We start from the raw sequence: 23,658 nt of genomic DNA on the forward strand, positions 1-23,658 counted from the left end.
ACAATATCACAGAGATGGTGTACACCCTCTATGACATTGAAAGTAATATTATCTTCTTCTTCACTGGATATTAGAAACAATACCACAAGGGATGTGTACATACCCAGTGATATTGGGAGTAATATTATCCTTCCCCCACCCCCGATATTAAAACCAATATTACAGGGGGATGTACACATCCTGCGGTATTGGGAGTAATATTATTCTCTCGTCACCTGGATATTAGGAACAATATCACAGGGGACGAGTACACCTGCTACTATATTGAGAGTAATATCATTCTCTCCCCTTCGAGATATTAGGAACAATATCACAAGGGGGGTGTACACCCCTTGCAATATTGGGAGTAACACCATCCTCTCCCCCTTGTATATTAGGAACAATATTACAAGGGGGTGTACACACCCTGTGATGTTGGGAGTAATATCATCATCTCCTCCTCCAAGAATATTAGGAACAATATCAAGGGAGGGGGTACACACTCTGCAAATTGAGAGTAATGTTGTCCTTTCTCTATCTGAATGTTAAGAACAATATCAGTGTGTGTGTACACACCCTGCATTATTGGAAGTGATACTCTTTCTGCCTCTGGATATTAAAACAATATCAAAGGAGGGGTGTACACCCCCTGCAATATTAGGAGTAATATAGGTCTGTCCCACATTGGATATGAGGAACAATATCACAGTGAGGGGTGTAAATCCCCTGTGATATTGGGATTAATATCATGCTCTTTCTTCCCAAATATGAGGAACAATATCACGGGGGTGTGTGTACACACTTGTGACATTGGGAGTAATGTCCTCTTTCCCCCTAGATATTAGGAACAATGTCACTGGAAGGTGTACAGGCCCCGTGATATTGGAAGTAGTATCATCCTTTTCCCTCCAGATATACCAAACAATATCATGGGGGTGTGTACACTATCTGTGATATTTGGAGGAATATCATGCTCTCCCTGCTGGATATTACAAACAATATCACAGGGGGATGTACACACAGGGTGTTTATGATATTGGGAGTAATATCATCTTCTCCCCTTCTGGATATTATGAACAATATCATATGGGGTTCTACACCTCCTGTGATATTGGGGGTAATATCATCCTCTTTCCCCCTAGATAATATGAACAAAATCACAGGGGCATGTACACTCCCTTAACCAAATCACAGGGGGGTGTACACCCTCTGCAATATTACAGGGGGGTGTACACTCTCTAGGATATTGGAAATAATATCCTCTTTTCTTCCGGATATTACAAACAATTTCACAGCGGGGTGAACACCCCCTGTGATATTGAGGCTCATATTATCCCCTCCCTCCCTGGATATTACAAACAATATCACAAGGGGGTGTACACCTCCTGCGATATTGGGAGTAATATCATACTCTACTCTTCCACCATAAATATGATGGACAATATCACAGGAAAGTGTACACCCTCTGCAATATTAAGAGTAATATCATTCTCTCCCCTCGTGGATATTATGTAATATCATCTTGTTCTCTTCTTGATATTACAAAAAATATCACAGGGTGGTGTACACCCTCTGCGATTTTGGGAGTCACATCATTTTCTCCGCCTCGGGATATTAGGAACAATATCACAGGGAGTGTACACTCTTTGCGATATTTGAAGTAATATCATTCTCTACCCCCCTTAATATTACAAAAAATATAACAATAAGTGTACACCCCCTGTTTTATTGGTAGTAATATCATCCTCTTCCCCTCTAGATATTACAAAGAATATCACGGGGGGTGTACACCTTCTGTGATATAGGGAGAAATGTCATCCTCTTTTCCATTGAATATTACAAACAATATCATAGGGGGATGTACACACCCTATGATATTGGGAGCAATATAATCCTCTCCCCCAAAATATTGTGAACAATATCACAGGGGGTTTTGCACCTTCTGTGATATTGGGAATAATATCATCCTCTCCTCTTTTTATATTAGGAACAATATCACAGGGGGTGTGTACACCCTTTGCGATATTGGGAGTACTATCATCTTCTTCCCCACTGGATATTAGGAACAATATCATCGGGAGGTGTACACGCCCTGCAATTTTGGAAGTAGTATCATCCTCTCTTGCTTTGGATATTATGAACATTGTTACAGAAGGATGTACATCCTCTGCGATATTGAAAGTAATATCATCCTCTCCATTGCTAGGTATTGGCAACAATGTCACAGGGTGGATGTGCACCCCCTGTGATATTAGGAGAAATATTCTTTCTCCCCATGAGTTTTAAGAACAATATCATAAGGGGAGTGTACATGTCCTGCAGTATTGGGAGTAATATTATCTTCTTACCCCCTGGATATTAGGAACAATATTACAGTGGGGTGTACATCCCTTGTGATACTTGGAGACATATCCTCTCCCCTCCTGGATTTTTTTTTTTTTTTTTTTTGAGACGGAGTCTCGCTCTGTCGCCCAGGCTGGAGTGCAGTGGCCGGATCTCAGCTCACTGCAAGCTCCGCCTCCCGGGTTTACGCCGTTCTCTTGCCTCAGCCTCCCGAGTAGCTGGGACTCCTCCTGGATATTTTGAACAATATGATAGGTGGTGTACACCCCCTGCCATATTGGGAGGAATGTCATTTTCTCCTTTCCCGGATATTACGAACAATATCACAGTGGGGTGTACACTCCACCCTCTCCCTAAATATTATGAACAATGTACAAGGGGTGTACATTCCCTGCAATATTGAAATTAATATCATCCACTTCCCCCCTGGATATTATGAATAATATCCAGGGGGGAGTACACCCCATGTGAAGTTAAGAGTAACATCAGCCTCTTTCTTCTGGATGTTACAAACAATATCACAGGAGGGTGTACACTCCCTGAGATATTAAGAGTAATAACATCCTTTTTTTCCTCTGGGTATTTGGAACTATGTCACAGGTGGTGCACACACTTTGCGATATTGGGAGAAATATCATCCCCTCCCCCCTTAATATTATGAACAGTATTCAAAGGTGTACATCCCCTGTGATATTAGAAGTAATGTTCTCGTCTTTACTTCTGGACACTACGATCAATATCACAGGGAGATGTACACCTACTTTGATATTGGGAGTAATATCATTCTCTCCCTCCCCGAATATTGTGAACAATATCACAGTGTGGTATACACCCCCTGTAATATTGGGAGTAATATCTTTCTTTCCACTCATGAATATTAGAAACAATATTACAGAGGGAGTGTACACCCCCCTGCGATTTTGGAAGTAATATCATCCTCTCCTCTTCTGAATATTAGGAATAATATCAAAGGGGGGGTGTTCATCCCCTGAGATATTGGGAGTAATAGTATCCTCTCCCCTCCCTGGATATTACAAACAATGTCACAGAGGAGTGTACACCTCCTGTGATATTGGGAGCAATATATTCTCTCACTCTGGATATTATAAATAATATCACAGGAATGTGTACACCGCCTGCGATATTGAAAGTAATATTTTTTTTTTTTTTTTGAGACAGAGTCTCGCTCTGTCGCCCAGGCTGGAGTGCAGTGGCCGCATCTCAGCTCACTGCAAGCTCCGCCTCCCGGGTCTACGCCATTCTCCTGCCTCAGCCTCCCGAGTAGCTGGGACTACAGGCGCTCGCCACCTCACCCGGCTAGTTTTTTGTATTTTTTAAGTAGAGACGGGGTTTCACCGTATTAGCCAGGCTGGTCTCGATCTCCTGACCTTGTGATCCGCCCGTCTCGGCCTCCCAAAGTGCTGGGATTACAGGCTTGAGCCACCGCGCCCGGCCTGAAAGTAATATTATCCTTTTTCCCACTGAATATTATGAACAATGTCACAGGGAATTGCGATATTGAGAGTTATGTCATCCTCTTTCCCCTAGGATATTATGAACCATATCACAGGGTGGTATATATCTTCTGCGAGATTGAGAGTAATATCTTCTCTTCTCCTGGATATTATGAACAATATCACAGGGAGTGTACAGTTTTTGTGATATTGTTAGTAACATCATCCTCTCCCCTTCTTAATATTACGACAATATCACAAAAAGGTGTACGCACCCTGCAATATTGGGAGTAATATCATCCTCTTTACCTCTTGATATTACAAACAATATCACCGGGAGGGTGTACACTTCCTCTTCTCCCCTGGATATTATGAACAGCATCACAGAGTGATGTACACACCCTGCGATATTGGGAGTAATACAATCGTCTCTTCCCCTGAATATTACAAACAATAAAACAAGGGGGTGTACACCCCCTGTCATATTAGGAGTAATATCATCCTCTCCCCATCTGGATATTACGAAGAATATCAGAGGAAGGTGTACACCTTCTGCGATATTGGTAATCATATGATCCTGTCCCCTTCTGGATATTAGGAACAATATCATAGGGGGGTGTACACCCACTGTGATATTCGGAGTAGTATCACCCTCTCTTTCCCTAAATATTATGAACAATGTCACAGGGGAGTTTTCACCCCTTGCTATATTGGGAGTAATATTATCCTCTCTCCCCCTGGATATTATGAACAATATCACAAATGGGTATACACCCTTTGTGATATAGGGAGTAACATCATCCTCTTTTTCCTTGGTTATTATGAACAATATCACATAGGGGTGTAAACCTTCTGCAATATTAGAGTAATATCATCCTCTCCTTTCCTGGATATTACAAAAAATATCACAGGAGTTCTACACCCCCTGCGATATTGGTAGTAATATCATCTTCTCCTTCCCTGGATATCACGAACAATATCACAGAATGGTGTAAACCTTCTGCGATATTGGGAGTAACATCATCCTCTCTTTCCCTGGATATTACGAAAAATATCACAGGAGGGTGAACACCCTCCCCGATAGGGCAGGCTATATCACCATCTCCCCTCTTGGATATTATGAACCATATCAAAGAAGGGAGTATACCCCCCGCGATATTGGGGGCAATTTCACCCTTTTCTTTCCTGGATATTACCAATCACATCACGGGGGATTTACACCCTCCGCGATATGGGGAGCAATATCACTTTCTCCTCCTCTGGATATTTCAAACCATATAACAATAAGGTGTACACCTTCCTTGATATAAGGAGCAATATCATCCTTTCCACTCCTGGATATTACGAACCATATTACATGGGGGTGTACGCTCTCCGCGATATGGGGAGCAATATTACCTTTTTCTTCCCTGGATATAATGAACCATATCACAGAAGGGTGTACATCCCCCATAATATGGGGGTAAATATCACCCTCTCCCCCCTGGATATTACAAACCATAACACGGGGGAGTGTACACACAGAATATTTACGATATCACAGCAGGGGTGTATACCCTTTGTGATATTAGGAGTAATATCATTCCCTCCCGTTCTGGATATTAGGAATGATATCACAGTGGGGGTGTACATGCCCTGAGATACTAGGAGTAATATCATTCTCTCCCCACCCCCCAATATTAGGAACAATATCAAACGGGGGTTTCCACCTTCTGTGATTTTGCGACTAATAGTCTCTCCCCCACTGGGTATTAGGAAAAACATCACGGGGGAGGTGTACAACTTCTGCAATACAGAAAATAATATCATCCTCTCCCCCTCTGAATATTAGGAACAATATCACAGGGGGAGTGTACACCTCCTGCGATATTGGGAGTAATATCCTCTTTTTTCTGGAATATTAGGAAGAATATCACAGGGAAAGTTATGCCTGTAATCCCAGGACTTTGGGAGGCCGAGGCGGGTGGATTATTTGAAGTCAGAAATTCAAGACCAGCCCGACCAACATGGTGAAACCGTGTCTCTACTAAAAATACAAAAATTAGCCGGGCGTGGTAACAGGCACCTGTAATCACAGCTACTCCGGACGGTGAGGCAGGAGAATTGCTCGAACCTGGGAGGCAAAGGTTGCAGTGAGCCGAGATTGTGCCATTGAACTCCAGCCTGGGCAACAGATCAAGACTCTGTCTCAAAAAAAAAAAAAAAATCACAGGGTGGGTGTACACACCATTCGAAATTGGGAGTAATATCATCCTCTTTTCGCCTGAATATTAGGAGCCACATAACAGGAAGCGTGTACGTCCCCTGCAATATTGAAAGTAATAATCATCCTCATTCTTCATGGATATTAGGAACAATATCACAAAGGTAGTGTACACCCCCTTTGATATTGGGAGTAATATCATCCTCTCCCCCGATGGGTATTAGGAACAATATCATAGGGTTGGTGTACACCCCTTGCGATATTTGGAGAAATATCATCGTCTCCCCAACCTGGATATTAGGAACAATATCACAGAGGGGAGGACACCCCCTGGAATATTCACAGTAATATCATCGTTTCATTTCCTGGATATTAGGAACAATATCACAAGGGGGGTGTAAATCCCCTGTGATATTGGGAGTAATATTATCCGCTTCCCCCTGGATATTAGGAACAACATCACAAGAGGGGTGTACACCCTTTGTGATTTTGGAAGTAATATCATCCTCTTCCACCCTGGATATTAGGAACAATATCACAGGGAGGGTGTACATTCACCTGAGATATTGAGAGTAATATCATCCTTTCCCCCATGGGAATTAGGAACAATATCACGACAGGTGTGTACACCCCCTGTGATACTGGGAATAATACTATTTCACCTCCCCCGGATGTTAGGAACAATATCACAAGAGGAGGGTGTACAACCCCTGAGATATTGGGAGCAATATCATCCTTCCGTTTCCTGACTATTAGAAACAATATCATGGGCGGGGGACGCTCCCTTTGATATTAAGGGTAATATCATTCTCTTTCTTCCTGGATATTAGGAACAATATCACAGGGTGAATGTACACCCCTTGCAATATTGGGAGTAATATCATCCTCTCCTTTTCTGGATATTAGGAACAATATCACGGGGGGGTGTACACCTTCTGCAATAGTGGTAGTAATATCATCTTTTACCCTAGATATTAGCAACAATGTAACAAGGAAGGTGTACACCTACTGCAATGTTGAAAATAATATTATCCTCTCTTTTTCTAGATATTACGAACAATATTGCAGGGAAGGTGTACATCCCCTGTGACATTGGGAGTAATATCATCCTCTCCCATCCAGGATATTAGGAACAACATCACTGGTGGGGTGTAAACCCCCTGCGATATTGGGAGTAATATCATCCTCTCCCTTCCTAGATATCAGAAACAATATAACAGGAAGGGTGTACACCTCATGCGATATTGGGAGTAATATCATCCTCTCTCCCTCTGGATATTATGAGGAACATCCCAGAGGGTTTACATACAGGGTGTTTAAGATATTGAGAGTAATATCATCCTCTCCATAACTGGATCTTTTGAGCAATATCACAGAAGGGTGTACACTTCCTGTGACATTGAGAGTAATATTATTCTTCCCCTTACGGATATTACAAATAATATCACAGGTTGGTGTACACTTTGTGATATTGGGAGTAATATCATTCTCTCCCCCTCCCCAGATATTATAAACAATATTACAGTGGGGTGTACACTCCCTGTGATATTAAGAGTAATATCATCTCCCCTCCTGTGTATTGGGAACATTATCACAGAGGGGCACGTCCCCTGAGATATTAGGAGTAATACAATTCTGTCCCCCCCAGATATTATAAAAAATATCACAGAGGCTGTACACTCAGGGTGTTTAGAGTATTGGGAATAATATCATCCTCTCCCTCTCCCTGGATATTATAATGAAGAGATAACATCCATTACTGCTGCTACAGTGGAGGTACAACTGGTGGTGTTCACATTAGTTTCCTGCCATCTGCCATCATCCTTCTGGATTTTGAAGATACCAGACTGGTGAATTCCATGAAAGAGATGACCGGACCAACAGCACTGGTCCTTGAGTTTTTGATGGTGGTGATCATCTCTGCCATCTATATACAAGAAATAATTTGCCTTGGGAGTTGATACTGATTTTTATTGATTATATTGTCTTGGGTGAGCATTGACAGATTTAGGCTTTCCATCTGCAATTCTTTTTTTCCTAGAATTATAAGTCATATCTCACAGGCCACAGAAACACTGTATTTTTGCCTTTTCTAAGTCTATGACTCCTGATTGTACATGAGATCCTGGGAACATAACTATAGAGGAGAGAGGTTCATGAACAGAGTGCACACACTTAGAGGCAGAAGTTGGCAAGGAATACATCAGTTTCCTGACCATCGCCCTAGGCCATTACTCTAACAGGGGTCATGGTGATGTTTCCAAACCATGGGTTTTATGCCAACAAGACCTTCATGGCCAAGAGCTTCTGAAAGATAACAATACTCACCTTTGTTCAGTGCTCATTTACTTAAGCAAATGATTGTAGGTCTTTTCCAAGGGAAACTGGAGAATCCCAAAGTTGTAAGCTTCCCTTGGTTTTGCATGAACCTGCCTCATGAGAACCCAGTCTCTTTGGGTTAGGCCTTCTTGTGTGAGAACTGTCTCAGGTTTTACCTGGATAAAGTATGATGACTTTATATGAGGGCTGCTGACATCTGCTTTCTGTTCATCTTGATGACTTCTATTTCTTGTTAGTGAAGGGACATAGTTGTCTGCCATTTGTATCTGTTGTCCCTAATGAAACCTATTCTAAGAGGTAAGTGCTAGATATTGCAAAGCAGTCCTCCCTTGACGCACTCTAGCACTGGTGCCAGCTTCTTATACCCACCTTGCATTGATGGCAAAGTGCTGGCCTCTGCCATTCCCACATCTCACCACTTCGGTGCTATGAATGGAGCCCATCTCTGTAACAGTGTGGCCTGCTTTGAGCTCTGACCTATGAAGAATGTCCAGCACTTGCGTCTCAGCGATGCTGGTGTCCCTCTCACTGGTCATAGGCAGTCTTTTTTTTTTTTTTTTTGAGATGATGTTTTGGTATTGTTGCCCATGCTGGAGTTTAGTAGTGCGATTGGGGCTCACTGCCACCTCCGCCTCCTAGGTTCAAGCGATTCTCCTGCCTCAGTCTCCGGAGTAGCTGTGATTACAGGCATCTAGTATAACACTTGTCTTTTTTTTTTTTTTTTTTTTTTTTTGGTATTTTTAGTAGAGACAGGGTTTCACTATGTTGGCCAGGCTGGTCTCAAACTCCTGACCTCAGGTGATCCACCCACTTTGGATTCCCAAAGTGCTGGAATTACAGGCATGAGCCACCCTGCCTGGCCATTGTGGGCAGTCTTAAGGATCATAGTCAACTCCTGGTTCTTCTTCTATACTAGACCCTATCCAGGATGCCACTGATTGAGTTAGGATCTGTGTCCCCAGTCACACCTCACGTGAAATTGTAATCCCCAGTGGTGGAGGTGGGGCTGGTTGGACTTTGGTGAGAATTGAGAGGATCATGGGGGTCGATATTTCATGAATAATTTAGCACCATACTGTAGGTGTTGCCTGGTGATAGAGTTCTAAAAATATCTGGTTGTTTGAAAGTGTGTAGCACCTCTCCTACCACTTTCTCCAGCTCAGGCCATGGAAGATGAGCCTGATTCCCTTGTACTTTTTGCCATTACTCTAAGTTTTCTGACGCTTCCCCAGAACTTGAGGTGATGGCCAGCATCATGATTTTTGTACAGCCTGTGGAACCATGAGCCAATTAAACCTGAGTTTTTATAAATAATTACCCAGCCTCAGGTAACTATTTATAGCAATGCGTGAACAGACTAATACATACACTTCTGAACCATGTTATTCTTTACCCCAAAGCTATACATCCGTACAATTCTGTTCTGATCCTAACCACGCGCAGTGAGCCCACACTCCTCTGGTTCTGGGCAAATTTTTCCACCAGCCTAACCTCACATCCAACGCTAGCCCCAATTTCGCGATCTCAGGCCACTCACACTACTCTAAAACTTGCCGCAAATTCAAAACCTCTCATCACTCTCAGGATGACTATTCAGTTAGCATCACTCATGGAACTAAAACAAATCACTGGGGTGGGGATCAGATCCCGGCATTTATGGAGTGACTACAGTCCAGAAATGTGAAGAAACCTGAGGAGGGGACTCTGAGGGCTTGAAAGGCCTTGCCGAGTGTGGAGCCCTGAAGTGCACAGATCACTTTTTTGTCCCTTGGGGCCTGGGAACCCTGCGGAGTGCGGAGTCTCTAGAGCAGAATCCATGAGGCTGGGGAGGTGGATTTCAGGCCAGAAACCTTCAGGGACCTGGAGTCCCAAAACATGCTAAAAACAGGGGTAGGGGCACAGATCCGAAAGATTTTGGAGTACTTGGAGGCCATTAGAGAAACGTGAAGGTGGCAGCGTGGAGTGCTCAGAAGATGGCGGAGACGGCGGAGCCCGAAAAATCCAGAAAAAGAGGCGGGGACAGGGGATGGGGGCTCAAAAGCATTCACAGTGCACAGGGCCCCTCCAAGGCCGCTTTCACACTGCCAGGGCTTCATCTACAGCTGCAGAACTGCACTTTTCCTCTGTCCCAACCAAAATATGTCCCTTGAAGGTCTCATCCCCCATGGACTGGATCTGGGCCTCATTTATTCAGGGGTCTCAGTCCTCAAGGAGGCCATTGTCACTCTGCTTCCTGATAGAGTCGTCTTAAATTACTAAATGCCCCTCAAGGCACCCACGGTTTGTCCTTATTCCTCCCTGAATCTTCTCCTTCTGAGGGAGGAAGTTCTCAAACACCCCCAGAATTTACTTACTGAATTTCACCCTCTGAAACCTCCTCCTTCCCTAGACCCAGTCCAGCTCCTCATCCTCAGCCCCCCAGACCCCATGGAGGTGTCCCCTGCAATGGATTCTTTTCTAGCTTGACGGCCTCCCCTTCTCAGTGCACAACCCAGAGACTCACCCTGTCCTGAGCAGCGACCCACTGCATAAACAACCATGAGACCTCATTCTATACAAATAACACTTTATTTTTTTAGTGTTGATGCTTTTGTTTCTCTGGGGAAAGAGAGGAGCTCCGGAGAGAACGGTAATCAAAATTTCCTGGTGGTTGTTTAAACACCAAAGCCGAGTAACTCTTCCGGATCACCCTCTTCATCCTAAAATTAAAGGAAACATGCAAGACTCATTTTCTGATAAGGTTTCCGACAATTGTGCAAATATCGTGCTATATTTATGAACGGAAAGTAAACCTTACCTGTGCCGCTTGTCAAGGCATCATCTTCTTCAGGAAACGTAAGATGTTTCGAAGTGTTTCAGAAGCAAGGGAAGCTATTTTGTTCAATATATAGAAGAGCATCTTCTTGATTAGAACCTTCAACCCAGCGATTAAGAGTCTCATTACTAGTTTTGAGACATATGTCATTAATTGGTCAGCAAACCATTTTTCTATCTCATCCATCAGAAAATCGACCACTTTATCCACTAGCGTTTCCATGGCCGCTTTCGTTATACGTGAAGTAAATGAGCCCATGAAAAGTGTAATGAGCGTGCTGCTGGGTTCAGGTAAAGATATATAATGGTGTCATTCCTGGAGAGGGGGGCCATTTTACAGAAGGTGACGTGGAAGAGGGGGGCCAAGATGGCCAATTAGAAGTGGCCATTTTGTAGGAAGTGACGTGGAGGAAGTGGCCGAGATGGCCAACTAGAAGTGCAGAGGTGACATGGAGGGGACGGCCAAGATGGCGAATAAGAAGCGGCTGCCTTCCCCTGAATGAAAATCGCAGCGAATTTCACCATAAGCGCCTGAACTGAAATATTTAGGTTCTCACATTGGGACTGACTAGGCAAACAACTTGACTCAGGAGAACAAAGAAAACGGGGGTGGGTGATGAACCACGCCATATCAGAACAGAGCCAAAGGAACTTTCTCGCACAGCCAAGGGAAGCAGTGAGTGTGTGACCCCGCCCCAGAAGCCATGTTTTTCCCATGGATCTTTGCAACCAATTAATCAGGAGATTCTCACATGAGCTGATGTCACAACTCTCGTGAGTTGGCAGAGCAGTCGCTCAGACAGACTCAGACCCAGGAGGTTTACACAATCCAGCCTTGAGAAACCAGGAAAGGCAGGAGTTCCGTTGGTACATTCCCCCAGGAAGGGGGCTGAATTCAGGTGTCATAGGAGTCGTTAAGAAGTTATTTTAGGCAGACAGGGAGGAAAAGGGGTCCATAGGAAGTTTTGTTTCTTTTTAAGCAGCTCCAGAAATGGGTCTTGTCTAGCAGGAAAGCCCGACTTTTAGAGTTCTCCAGTAACCTTGATCTGCAAATTCCGGCCATTAGAAACTGAATCCACCCAAACATGGCGATTCCCGCCCTTTTCTGACCCTTGCCCCCACGTGTGCCTGGCAATATAGCCACCCCCACATATCCCCATGTGTGTAGGAAATCAGGGTGACTGGAAAGTGCCTATTCACAGGATAGGGTGGGAGGGCCAGTTTTTTTGTGGGCTACATAAATGACATGCCTGGTCAAACCAATCCCCTGAACCCTATGCAAATCAGACACCACGTCTTCCAGTTTCTTCATATAACTCATTGGTATCCACAGCACTCCGGGTTTCCTCTTTTGGCTTTGGAGCCACCCTCCCTCTGTCTCAGTATGGGGTACTCTTCATTCTTTCTTGCCTATTAAACTGCATGACTAAATTCGGTGTTGATGGAACATATCTCAAAATAATAAGAGCTATTTATGACAAACCCACAGCCAATATCATACTGAATGGGCAAAAACTGGAAGCATTCCCTTTGAAAACAGGCACAAGACAGGGATGCCCTCTCTCACCACTCCTATTCAACATAGTGTTGGAAGTTCTGCCTAGGGCAATCAGGCCAGAGAAAGAAATAAAGGGTATTCAGTTAGGAAAAGAAGAAGTCAAATTGTCCCTGTTGGCAGACGACATGATTGTATCTTTAGAAAACCCATTGTCGCAGCCCAAAATCTCCTTAAGCTGATAAGCAACTTCAGCAAAGTCTCAGGATAGAAAATCAATGTGCAAAAATCACAAGCATTCTTATACACCAGTAACAGACAAACAGAGAGCCAAATCATGAATGAACTCCCATTCACAATAGCTTCAAAGAGAATAAAATACCTAGGAATCCAACTTACAAGGGATGTAAAGGACCTCTTCAAGGAGAACTACAAACCACTGCTCAGTGAAATAAAAGAGGACACAAACAAGTGGAAGAACATTCCATGCTCATGGATAGGAAGAATCAACATTGTGAAAATGGTCATACTGCCCAAAGTAATTTATAGATTCAGTGCCATCCCCATCAAGCTACCAATGACTTTCTTCACAGAATTGGAAAAAACTGCTTTAAAGTTCATATGGAACCAAAAAAGAGCCTGCATTGCCAAGACAATCCTAAGCAAAAAGAACAAAGCTGGAGGCATCACGCTACCTGACTTCAAACTATACTACAAGGCTACAGTAACCAAAACAGCATGATACTGGTACCAAAACAGAGATATAGACCAATGGAACAGAACAGAGCCCTCAGAAATAATACCACACATCTACAGCCATCTGATCTTTGACAAATCTGACAAAAACAAGAAATGGGGAAAGGATTCCCTGTTTAATAAATGGTGCTGGGAAAATTGGCCAGCCATAAGTAGAAAGCTGAAACTGGATCTTTTCCTTACTCCTTATACAAAAATTAATTCAAGATGGATTAGAGACTTAAATGTTAGACCTAAAACCATAAAAACCCTAGAAGAAAACATAGGTAATACGATTCTGGACATAGGCATGGGCAAGGACTTCATGTCTAAAACACCAAAAGCAATGGCAACAAAAACCAAAATTGACAAATGGGATCTAATTAAACTAAAGAGCTTCTGCAGAGCAAAAGAAACTACCATCAGAGTGAACAGGCAACCTGCAGAATGGGAGAAAATTTTTGCAATCTACTCATCTGACAAAGGGCTAATATTCAGAATCTATATAGAACTCAATCAAATTTACAAGAAAAAAACAACCCCATCAAAAGTGGACAAAGGATATGAATAGACACTTCTCAAAATAAGACATTCATACAGCCAACAGACACATGAAAGAAATGCTCATCATCACTGGCCATCAGAGAAATGCAAATCAAAACCACAATGAGACACCATCTCACACCAGTTAGAATGGCAATCATTAAAAAATCAGGAAACAACAGGTGCTGGAGAGGATGTGGAGAAATAGGAACACTTTTACACTGTTGGGACTGTAAACTAGTTCAACCATTGTGGAAAACAGTGTGGTGATTCCTCAAGGATCTAGAACTAGAAATACCATTTGACCCAGTCATCCCATTACTGAGGATATACTCAAAGGATTATAAGTCACGCTGCTGTAAAGACACATGCACACGTATGTTTATTGCAGCACTATTCACAATAGCAAAGACTTGGAATCAATCCAAATGTCCATCAGTGACAGACTGGATTAAGAAAATGTGGCACATATACACCATGGAATACTATGCAGCCATTTAAAAGGATGAGTTCATGTCCTTTGTAGGGACATGGATGCAACTGGAAACCATCATTCTCAGCAAACTATCACAAGAACAGAAAACCAAATACCGCATGTTCTCGCTCATAGGTGGGAATTGAACAATGAGATCACTTGGACACAGGAAGCATCACACAGGGAGCATCACACAGGGAGATGCACACAGGGAGCATCACACACCAGGTCCTATCATGGGGAGTTGGGAGGGAGGAGGGATAGTATTAGGAGATATACCTAATGTAACTGATGAGTTAATGGGTGCAGCACACCAACATAGCACGTGTATATATACGTAACAAACCTGCACGTTGTGCACATGTACCCTAGAACTTAAAGTATAATAATAATAATAATAATAATAATAATAATAATAAAAACAACCACTGTATATGTGTTTGTGTCATTTTCTCCAATTCGGTGTGAGACATGAGCCCTGGTGGTCCTCCACTCATCACAGCCATATCACAGGGAGCGAGAGAGCTTCATCCTGTGGTCCCCACCTTCACAGCATTTCTCAGGTCCCACTGGCTTGGAATACCAGCCAAGCAGTGGCAAGATACCAAGCCAAGTGCCTGAGACTACCGAGTTCTGGGTCGTTGGGGCGGCCACCATCTCTGTTTCCGTGGACTCAGATAATCTAGCCTTCGGGCTCCAGGGAGTCCAGCTGGTCTGGAGCAGGAGGGCTCCCCCACAAGGCAGCACTGCTGCTGTGCCTGACAGTGGCCAGACTGTTTCTTTAAATTTGACCTTGATTCATCCCACCTTACTGGGAAGGTCCTCTCTGTTGGAATTCCAGGAAGTCCAGCCAGGGTTACAGGGTTGGTGGGAAGCCTGATCTCTTTCTGGGTTGGAGGTCCTCCGGGGATGGGCAGCTGCCATCTTTGTAATTGTGGACTCAGCCTTTTCAGCTGAAGCAAATGAACAAATCTGGGAGAGTCACGTTTCCCAACTTTAAAATATGTGACAAAGCCATAGTCACCAATACAGCATGGTACAAGTATAAATGTAGACACACAGATTGATGTAACAGACGAGAGAACCCAGAATGAAAGTCACACATTTACAGACAACTGATCTTTGACAAAGTTGACAAGAATATACACTGGGGAAAGCACACCCTTTTCAGTAATTGGTACTTGGACAATTGCATTGTCATACGCAGAAGAATAAATCTGAACTCCTATTTCTTACCATGTTTACAAAAATCAATTTAAAGTGAATTGTAGACTTTAATGTATGTACTGAAATGGTAAAAATGTGAGAAGAAACTTAGGGAAAACTCTTCTGGTCATTGTCTAGTAAGGAGTTCATGAGTAAGACTTTAAAAGTGCAGGCAACAAAACAAAAAATAGGCCAATGGAAATTTAAACCAAACTAAAATTTTAATTAGATTCAAAAGCCATACACCATTTTTCTATCTCATCCTAAGAAAATGGACCACGTCATCCACTAGCATTTCCATGGCACGTTCATTATAGGTGAAGTAAGTGAGCCCATGATAAGTGAAATGAGCCTTCTGTTTGTTTCAGGTGAAGTTAAGTAATGGATATTCCCGGAGAGGCAGGCATTTTATAGAAAGTGACTTGAAGGGGAGAGGCCAAGGTGGCCAATTAGAAGCAGCTGCCTTCCACTGAATGAAAAGTGTGGTGAATTCAGCACTTTGAACTGAAATATCCAGGTTCCTACACTGGGACTGACTAGGCAAACTAGTTGACCCAGGAAAAGAAACAAAGGGGGTGGGTGATTACGCACCTGGTATCTGCACAGAGCAAAAGAAACCTTCACCTACAGCCAAGAGAAGCAGCGAGTGAGTGCACGACCCCTACCCGCAAACCATGCTTCTCCCATGCATCTTTGCAACACATGGATCAGGAGATCCTCCCATTAGCTCATGCCATAAGGGTCTGTCTTGGGACAGATACACAGAGCCATGTAGAATGTTGCCAGAACAGCCGCTCAGAGACTCAGAGAGACATAGGAGTTTTATATACTCTGGCCTTGGAAAGCCAGGCAAGGCGGGAGTTCCAACTGTACATTCCCTTAGGAAAGGAGCTCAATCCAGGGAGCCAAGGATCCTCATTCTGTGGGCCCCACTTCCATGGCACCTCTCAAGTTAAGACCCACTGGCTTGGAATACCAGCCAACCAGTGGTAATAGGCTGGAGACTGTCTGAGACTACAGTTTTCTGGGGAGGTGAGGGCAGCCTCCAGTTCTGTGTTTCCAAGGACTCAGACACTCTAGCCTGCAGGCTCCAGGGAGTCCAGGTGGTCTGGTCCCCCACAAGGTAGCATAGCTGCTGCGCCTGATTGTGGCCAGAGAGATTCCTTAAGTGGGACCCTGATTCATCCCTCCTCACTGGGTAGAGCCTCCCTTTGGGTATTTCAGGAACTCCAGATGTGGTTATATGGTCAGTATGGTCAGTGGGAATCGTGATCTTTTTCTGGAAGGAGCTCCTGCGAGGAGGGGGAGCTGCTGCGAGGAGGGGAAGCTTCATCTCTGCAGTTGTCGACTCAGCCTTTCCGAAGCAAATAAACACAGCTGGGAGCATCACATTTCTTGACTTCAAACTGTATTCCAAAGCCATCGTCACCAACACAGCATGGTAGTAGTATAAAAATAGACACATGGATTGATGTAACAAACTAGAAAGCCCAGGAAGAAAGCCACACATTTATAGCCAAATGATCTTTGACAAAGCTGATAAGAATATACATTGGGGAAAGCACACCATTTTCAATAATTGGTGCTGGTACAATTGAATTGTCATATGCAGAAGAATAAAACTGGACTCCTCTTTCTCACAATATTTACAAAGATCAATAGAAGATGAATTATAGACTTAAATATATATACTGAAATAATAAAAATATGAGAAGAAACCTAGAGAAAACTCTTCTGGTTATTGTCTAGTAAAGAGTTCAAGAGTAAGACTTCAAAAGTAAAGACAACAAAACCGAAAATAGACCAATGCAAATTTAAACCAAACTGAACATTTTAATTCTATAAATTCAAAAGCTTTACTGAAACAAAAAGCTGCTGCACAGCCAAAGAAATAATCCTCTTAACAGAGTGAACAGACCAACCGCAGAATGGGATAAATTATTTGTAAACTTTTCCTTTGACAAAGGACTAATACCCAGAGTAAACAACAGAAAATTCCAAAGAATCCCATTAAAAAGTGGGCGAAGGACACAAAGAGACAATTTTTAAATTTTTTATTTTATTTATTAATTCATTTGTTTTTTTTTTTTTTGAGACAGGTGTTGCTCTATAACCCATGCTGCAGTGCAGTGCCATCATCTTGGTTCACTGCAACCTGTGCCTACTGGGTTCAAGCAATTCCTGTGCCTTAGCCACCTGAGGAACTCACACCACAGGCACGAGCCACAGCACGTGGCTGATTTTTTGTATTTTTAGTAAAGACGGGCTTTTGCCTTGCTGGCCAGGCTGGTCTCTACCTCTTTGCTTCAAGTGATCCATTGGCCTCAGCCTCCCAAAGTTCTGGGGTTACAGGTGTTTGCAACTACTCCTGGACAGGAGTCAGTTTTTAAAAGAGCACATACAAATGGCCAAAAGATATTTCAAAAAAATGCTCCAAACCATGAGTCAACAGAGAAATGCTCATTAAAACCACAATGAGGCCGGGTACACTGCCTCATGCCTGTAATTCCAGCACTTTGGGAGGCTGAGGCAGGTGGATCACTAGCTCAAGAGATTGTGACCATCCAGGCCAACATGGTGAAACCCTGTCTTTACTAAAAATACAAAAAAATTAGCCGGGCATGGTGGCACACGCCTATAGTCCCAGCTACTCAGAAGGCTGAGGCAATAGAATTGCTTGAACCCGGGAGGTGGAGGTTGCAGCGAGCTGAGATGGCACCACTGCACTCGAGTCTGTCAACAGAGTGAGACTCCGTCTCAAAAATATCAACAACCACGACAATGAGATATCTTACTCCGGTCAGAATGGGTATTATTAAAAAGACAAAAACATAACAAATATTAGTGAGAATATGGAGAAAAGGGGAAATCTTATACACTGTTGTTGGGAGTGTAAATTAGGACAGATTTTATGGCAAACACTATGGAGATTTCTGAAAGAACAAAAAATAAAACAAGCATTCAGTCCTGCAATTGCACTACTGGGTATCTACTCAAAGGAATAGATCAAAACGACAACTGCACACATATATTTGCTGCAGCATTATTTACAGTGGCAAAGATGTGGAATCACCCTACATGTCAATCAACAGAAGAATGAATAAAGAAAATGTGGTATATATACAAACTGGAATACTATTCAGTTATAAAACAGTAGAAAATCATGTTTTTGGCAACAACCTGTAAGGAACTGGAGGTCATTATTTTGGGTAAAATAAGCCAAGCAGAAAAACCCAAATATCACATTTTTCAGGACCGGCAGGGTAGTTCACACCTGTAATTCCCATGCTTTTGGAAAACAGTAGGAAAGAATGAGAGAATTACTTGATGACTGGGTGACAGAGTGAGATGCCATCTCTACAAAAAATAAAAGAGACAGACAGAGAGAGAGAGAGAGAGAGAGAAATCAGTTTGGAATGGAAGCTGGGACTACAGCTGCACGCCACCACACCTGGGTAATTTTTTTTTTTTTTTTTTTTTTTTGTATTTTTAGTAGAGACTAGGTATCACCAGGTTGCCCTGGGGGGTCTTGAACTCCTGAGCTCAGGCGATCTGCCCTCCTCAGCCTCCCAAAGTACTGGGATTACAGGCATGAGCCACCAAGCACAGCCTTCCTTCCTTCTTCCCTTCAGGTGATTGCTCAGATGCCACTTATTCTTGGAGGATATCCCTGACCAACTTATAGAATTAGCAGGAACCTTATGGTTGACATACTCCCTATGTCCCTCACGTGCTTTCTTTTCTTGTGGAGGACTTACAACTATCTGAAATACAACATGTTTCCTTCTTGACTGCCTTTCTCTTCTCCTGAGAATATCAGTTGCATGAGGCCAGTGACTTTCTCTCTTCTCTGAGTCTCCTGTAAACACCATTAGCATACACATAGTGTATCCTTAATGTCTCCTTGTTCAAAAGACGAATTTCTTGAACCTGGGGGGCAGAGGCTGCAGTGAGCTGAGACTGTGCCACTTCACTCCAGCCTGGGCGTAAGAGCAAAACTTCATTTCGGGGGGAAAAACAAGACAAATTTCTTTATTTGTGAAAAATTGGACATTTGGAATCAAGTATAGCCACCTTAGTTTTTCCGTGATAATTCCAGCCCTGTCAACTTGCAGGGCACAACAGCAAATATTGCTGCCTGATTCTTCCTCTGAAAGCTTCATCTCAGAGGGGCACCTGGCTGTATAAGGTGTCAGTTGGCCCCTACTGGGAGGTGTCTCCCATTTAGGTTAGACAGGGGTCAGGGACCTACTTGAGAAGGCAGTCTATCCATTCTCAGAGCTCAAACACTGTGCTGGGAGAGTCACTGCTTTCTTCAGTGCTGTCAGACAGGGACATGTAAGTATACGATGAGTCCTTTGGCTGAAGTCTATTGCTGTGTAATAAAATATCCCTAATTAGTAGAAAAATAACCATCATTGATTTGTGCTCACAAATTCTGTAAACTAGAGGTTCTGATGAGGAGAGTGGAGATGACTTGTCTGTGTGATCTCAGCTCACTGCAACTTTTGCCTCCCGGGTTCAAGCTTTTCCTGCCTTAGCCTCCCAAGTAAACTGGATTACAGTCACTTGCCAGTCACTTGCCACCATGTTCGGCTAATTTTTGTATTTTTAGTAGAGACAAGGTTTCATCATGTTGACCAGGCTGGTCTTGAACTTCTGACCCCAGGAGATCAGGTTGTCTGACCCTCTTAAATTGCAGGAAATACAGGTGTGCACCACTAAGCCCAGTCTTAAGTTTTTACTTATGAATAGTAAAGCTGACAGTGTTCTAAATTCTCCAATTAAATGGTTAAATGGATAAAGAAATAAGACCCAACTGTATGCTGCCTTAAAGAAATCTACTTCACCTATACAGACACTGAAAGGGAAATGAAAACAGGGAAATAGAAAAGGATATTTCATGAAGCTGGAAACCAAAAAAGTGCTGGAGTAGCTATACTCATATTAGATAAAATAGACTAGAACCACAGACTGTAACAACAAAAGACAAGGAGGGTCACTAGTTAATGATAAAGAGGTGAATCAGCAAGAGGATGCAATAATTATTAATACCTAGGTAGCTGACAGCAGTTTTTTCAAATGTAAAAAGCAAACATTGATTGCCACTCCAAGATGGCCGAATAGGAGCAGCTCCAGTCTACAGCTCCCATCCTGATCCATGCAGAAGATGGGTGATTACTGTATTTCCAACTGAGGTACCTGGTTCATCTCATTGGGCTGATTGGACAGTGGGTGCAGTCAAGGATGGCTAGCTGAAGGAGGGTGGGGCATCACCTCACCCGGGAAGCACAAGGGGTCTAGGGATTTCCCTTTCCTAGACAAGCGAAGCCATGACAGACTGTACCAGGGAAATCTGGACACTCCCACCTGAATACTGTGCTTTTCCAATGATCTTACCAGGAGATTATATCCTGTGCCTGACTCAGTGGGTCCCATGCCCATGGAGCCTTGCTCACTGCTAGTGCAGCAGTCTGAGATCAAACTGCAACTCAGCAGACTGGCTGGGGGAGGGGTATCTACCATTTCTGAGGCTTCAATAGGAAAATAAAATGGCCTGGAAGCTCCAACTGGGTGGAGCCCACCACAGCTCAATGACGCCTGCCTGCCTCTGTAGATTCCACCTGTGGGGGCAGGGCACAGCTGAATAAAAGGCAGCAGAAACTTCTGTAGAGTTACACGTCCCTGTCTGACAGCACTGAAGAAAGCAATGACTCTCCCAGCACAGTGTTTGAGCTCTGAGAACGGATAGACTGCCTTCTCAAGTAGGTCCCTGACCCCTGTCTAACCTAAATGGGAGACACCTCCCAGTAGGGGCCAACTGACACCTTATACAGCCAGGTGCCCCTCTGAGATGTAGCTTTCAGAGGAAGAATCAGGCAGCAATATTTGCTGTTGTGCAATATTTGCTGTTCTGCAGCCTCCGCTGGTGATACCCAGGCAAACAGGGTCTGGAGTGGACCTCCAGCAAACTCCAACAGACCTGCAGCTGAGGGACCTGACTGTTAGAAGGCAAACTAAAATACAGAAAGGAATAGCATCAACATCAACAAAAAGGACATCCTTTCCAAAACCCCATCTGTAGGTCACCATCATCAAAGACCAAAGGTAGATAAAACCACAAAGATGGGGAGAAACGAGAGCAGAAAAGCTGAAAATTCTAAAAATCAGAGCACCCCTTCTCCTCCAAAGGATCACAGCCCTCGCCAGCAATGGAACAAAGCTGGATGGAGAATGACTTTGATGAGTTGACAAAAGTAGGCTTCAGAAAGTTTTTAATAACAAACTTCTCTGAGCTAAAGGAGGATGTTTGAACCCATGGCAAGGAAGCTAAAAACCTTGAAAAAAGATTAGATGAATGGCTGACTAGAATAAACAGTGTAGAGAAGACCTTAAATGAGTTGATGGAGCTGAAAACCATGGCACAAGAACTACGTGATACATGCACAAGCTTCAGTAGCTGATTCAATCAAGTGGAAGAAAGGATATCAGTGATTGAAGATCAAATTAATGAAATGAAGCAAGAAGAGCAGTTTAGAGGAAAAAGAGTAAAAAGAAATGAACAAAGCCTCCACGAAATATGGGACTATGTGAACACACCAAATCTACGTTTGATTGGTGTACCTGAAAGTGACGGTGAGAATGGAACCAAGCTGGAAACCACTCTTCAGGATATTATCCAGGAGAACTTCTGCAACCTAGCAAGGCAAGCCAACATTCAAATTCAGGAAACACAGAGAACACCACAAAGATACTCCCAAGAAGAGCAACCCCAAGACACATAATTGTCAGATACACCAAGATTGAAATGAAGGAAAAAATGTTAAGGGCAGCCAGAGAGAAAGGTCAGGTTACCCACAAACGGAAGCCCATCAGACTCACAGAGGATCCCTCAGCAGAAACTCTACAAGCCAGAGGAGAGTAGGGGTCAATATTCAACATTCTTAAAGAATTTTCAACCCAGAATTTCATATCCAGCCAAACTAAGCTTCATACGTGAAGGAGAAGTAAAATCCTTAACAGACAAGCAAATGCTGAGAGATTTTGTCACCACCAGGCCACTAAACATGGAAATGAACAACTGATACCAGCCACTGCAAAAACATTCCAAATTGTAAGGGTCATTGATGCCAGGAAGAAACTGCATTAACTAACGGGCAAAATAACCAGCTAACATCATAATCACAGGATAACATTCACACATAAAAATATTAACCTTAAATGTAAATGGGCTAAATGCCCCAACTAAAAGACATACACTGGCAAATTGGATAAAGAGTCAAGGGCCGGGCACGGTGGCTCAAGCCTGTAATCCCAGCACTTTGGGAGGCCGAGACGGGCGGATCACGAGGTCAGGAGATCAAGACCATCCTGGCTAACACGGTGAAACCCCATCTCTACTAAAAAATACAAAAAAAACTAGCCGGGCGAGGTGGCGGGCGCCTGTAGTCCCAGCTACTCGGGAGGCTGAGGCAGGAGAATGGCGTAAACCCGGGAGGCGGAGCTTGCAGTGAGCTGAGATCCAGCCACTGCACTCCAGCCTGGGCGACAGAGCCAGACTCCCTCTCAAAAAAAAAAAAAAAAAAAAAAAAAAAGAGTCAAGGCCCATCAGTGTGCTGTATTCAGGAGATTGATCTCACATGCAGAGACACACATAGACTCAAAATAAAGGGATGGAGGAAAATCTACCAAACAAATGAAAAGAAAAAAAAAAAAGGGAGGGATTGCAATCCTAGTCTCTGATAAAATAGATTTTAAACCAATAAAGATCAAAAGGGACAAAGAAGGCCATTACATAATGGTAAAGGAAGAGCTAACTCTCCTAAATATATAAGCACACAATATGGGAGCACTCAGATACATAAGGAAAGCCCTTAGAGACTTACAAGGGGACTTAGACTCCCACATAATAATAATGGGAGACTTTAACACCCCACTGTCCGTATTAGACAGATTAAGGAGGCAGAAGGTTAACAAGGATATCCAGGACTTGAATTCAGCTCTCTACCAAGCAGACCTAATAGATATCTACATAACTCTCCACTCCAAATCAACAGAATACACATTCTTC

The 23,658-nt window shown here is 43.3% G+C and overlaps 1 protein-coding gene and 1 long non-coding RNA gene across 3 annotated transcripts in view; one reads left to right on the plus strand and one right to left on the minus strand.

The window, feature by feature from the left end:
* The window catches only part of DMAC2 (distal membrane arm assembly component 2), an 87,565-nt gene that overhangs the window by 50,239 nt on the left and 13,668 nt on the right, over positions 1–23,658 (minus strand). The window lies entirely within an intron of this gene.
* On the plus strand, positions 1,460–4,730 carry LOC144337540 (uncharacterized). The gene is made up of 2 exons (XR_013410746.1): positions 1,460–3,472; positions 3,784–4,730. It is a non-coding gene; the product is annotated as an uncharacterized LOC144337540 (long non-coding RNA).

Source organism: Macaca mulatta, chromosome 19, assembly GCF_049350105.2.
Source record: "Macaca mulatta isolate MMU2019108-1 chromosome 19, T2T-MMU8v2.0, whole genome shotgun sequence".
Taxonomy (NCBI): Eukaryota; Metazoa; Chordata; class Mammalia; order Primates; family Cercopithecidae; genus Macaca; species Macaca mulatta.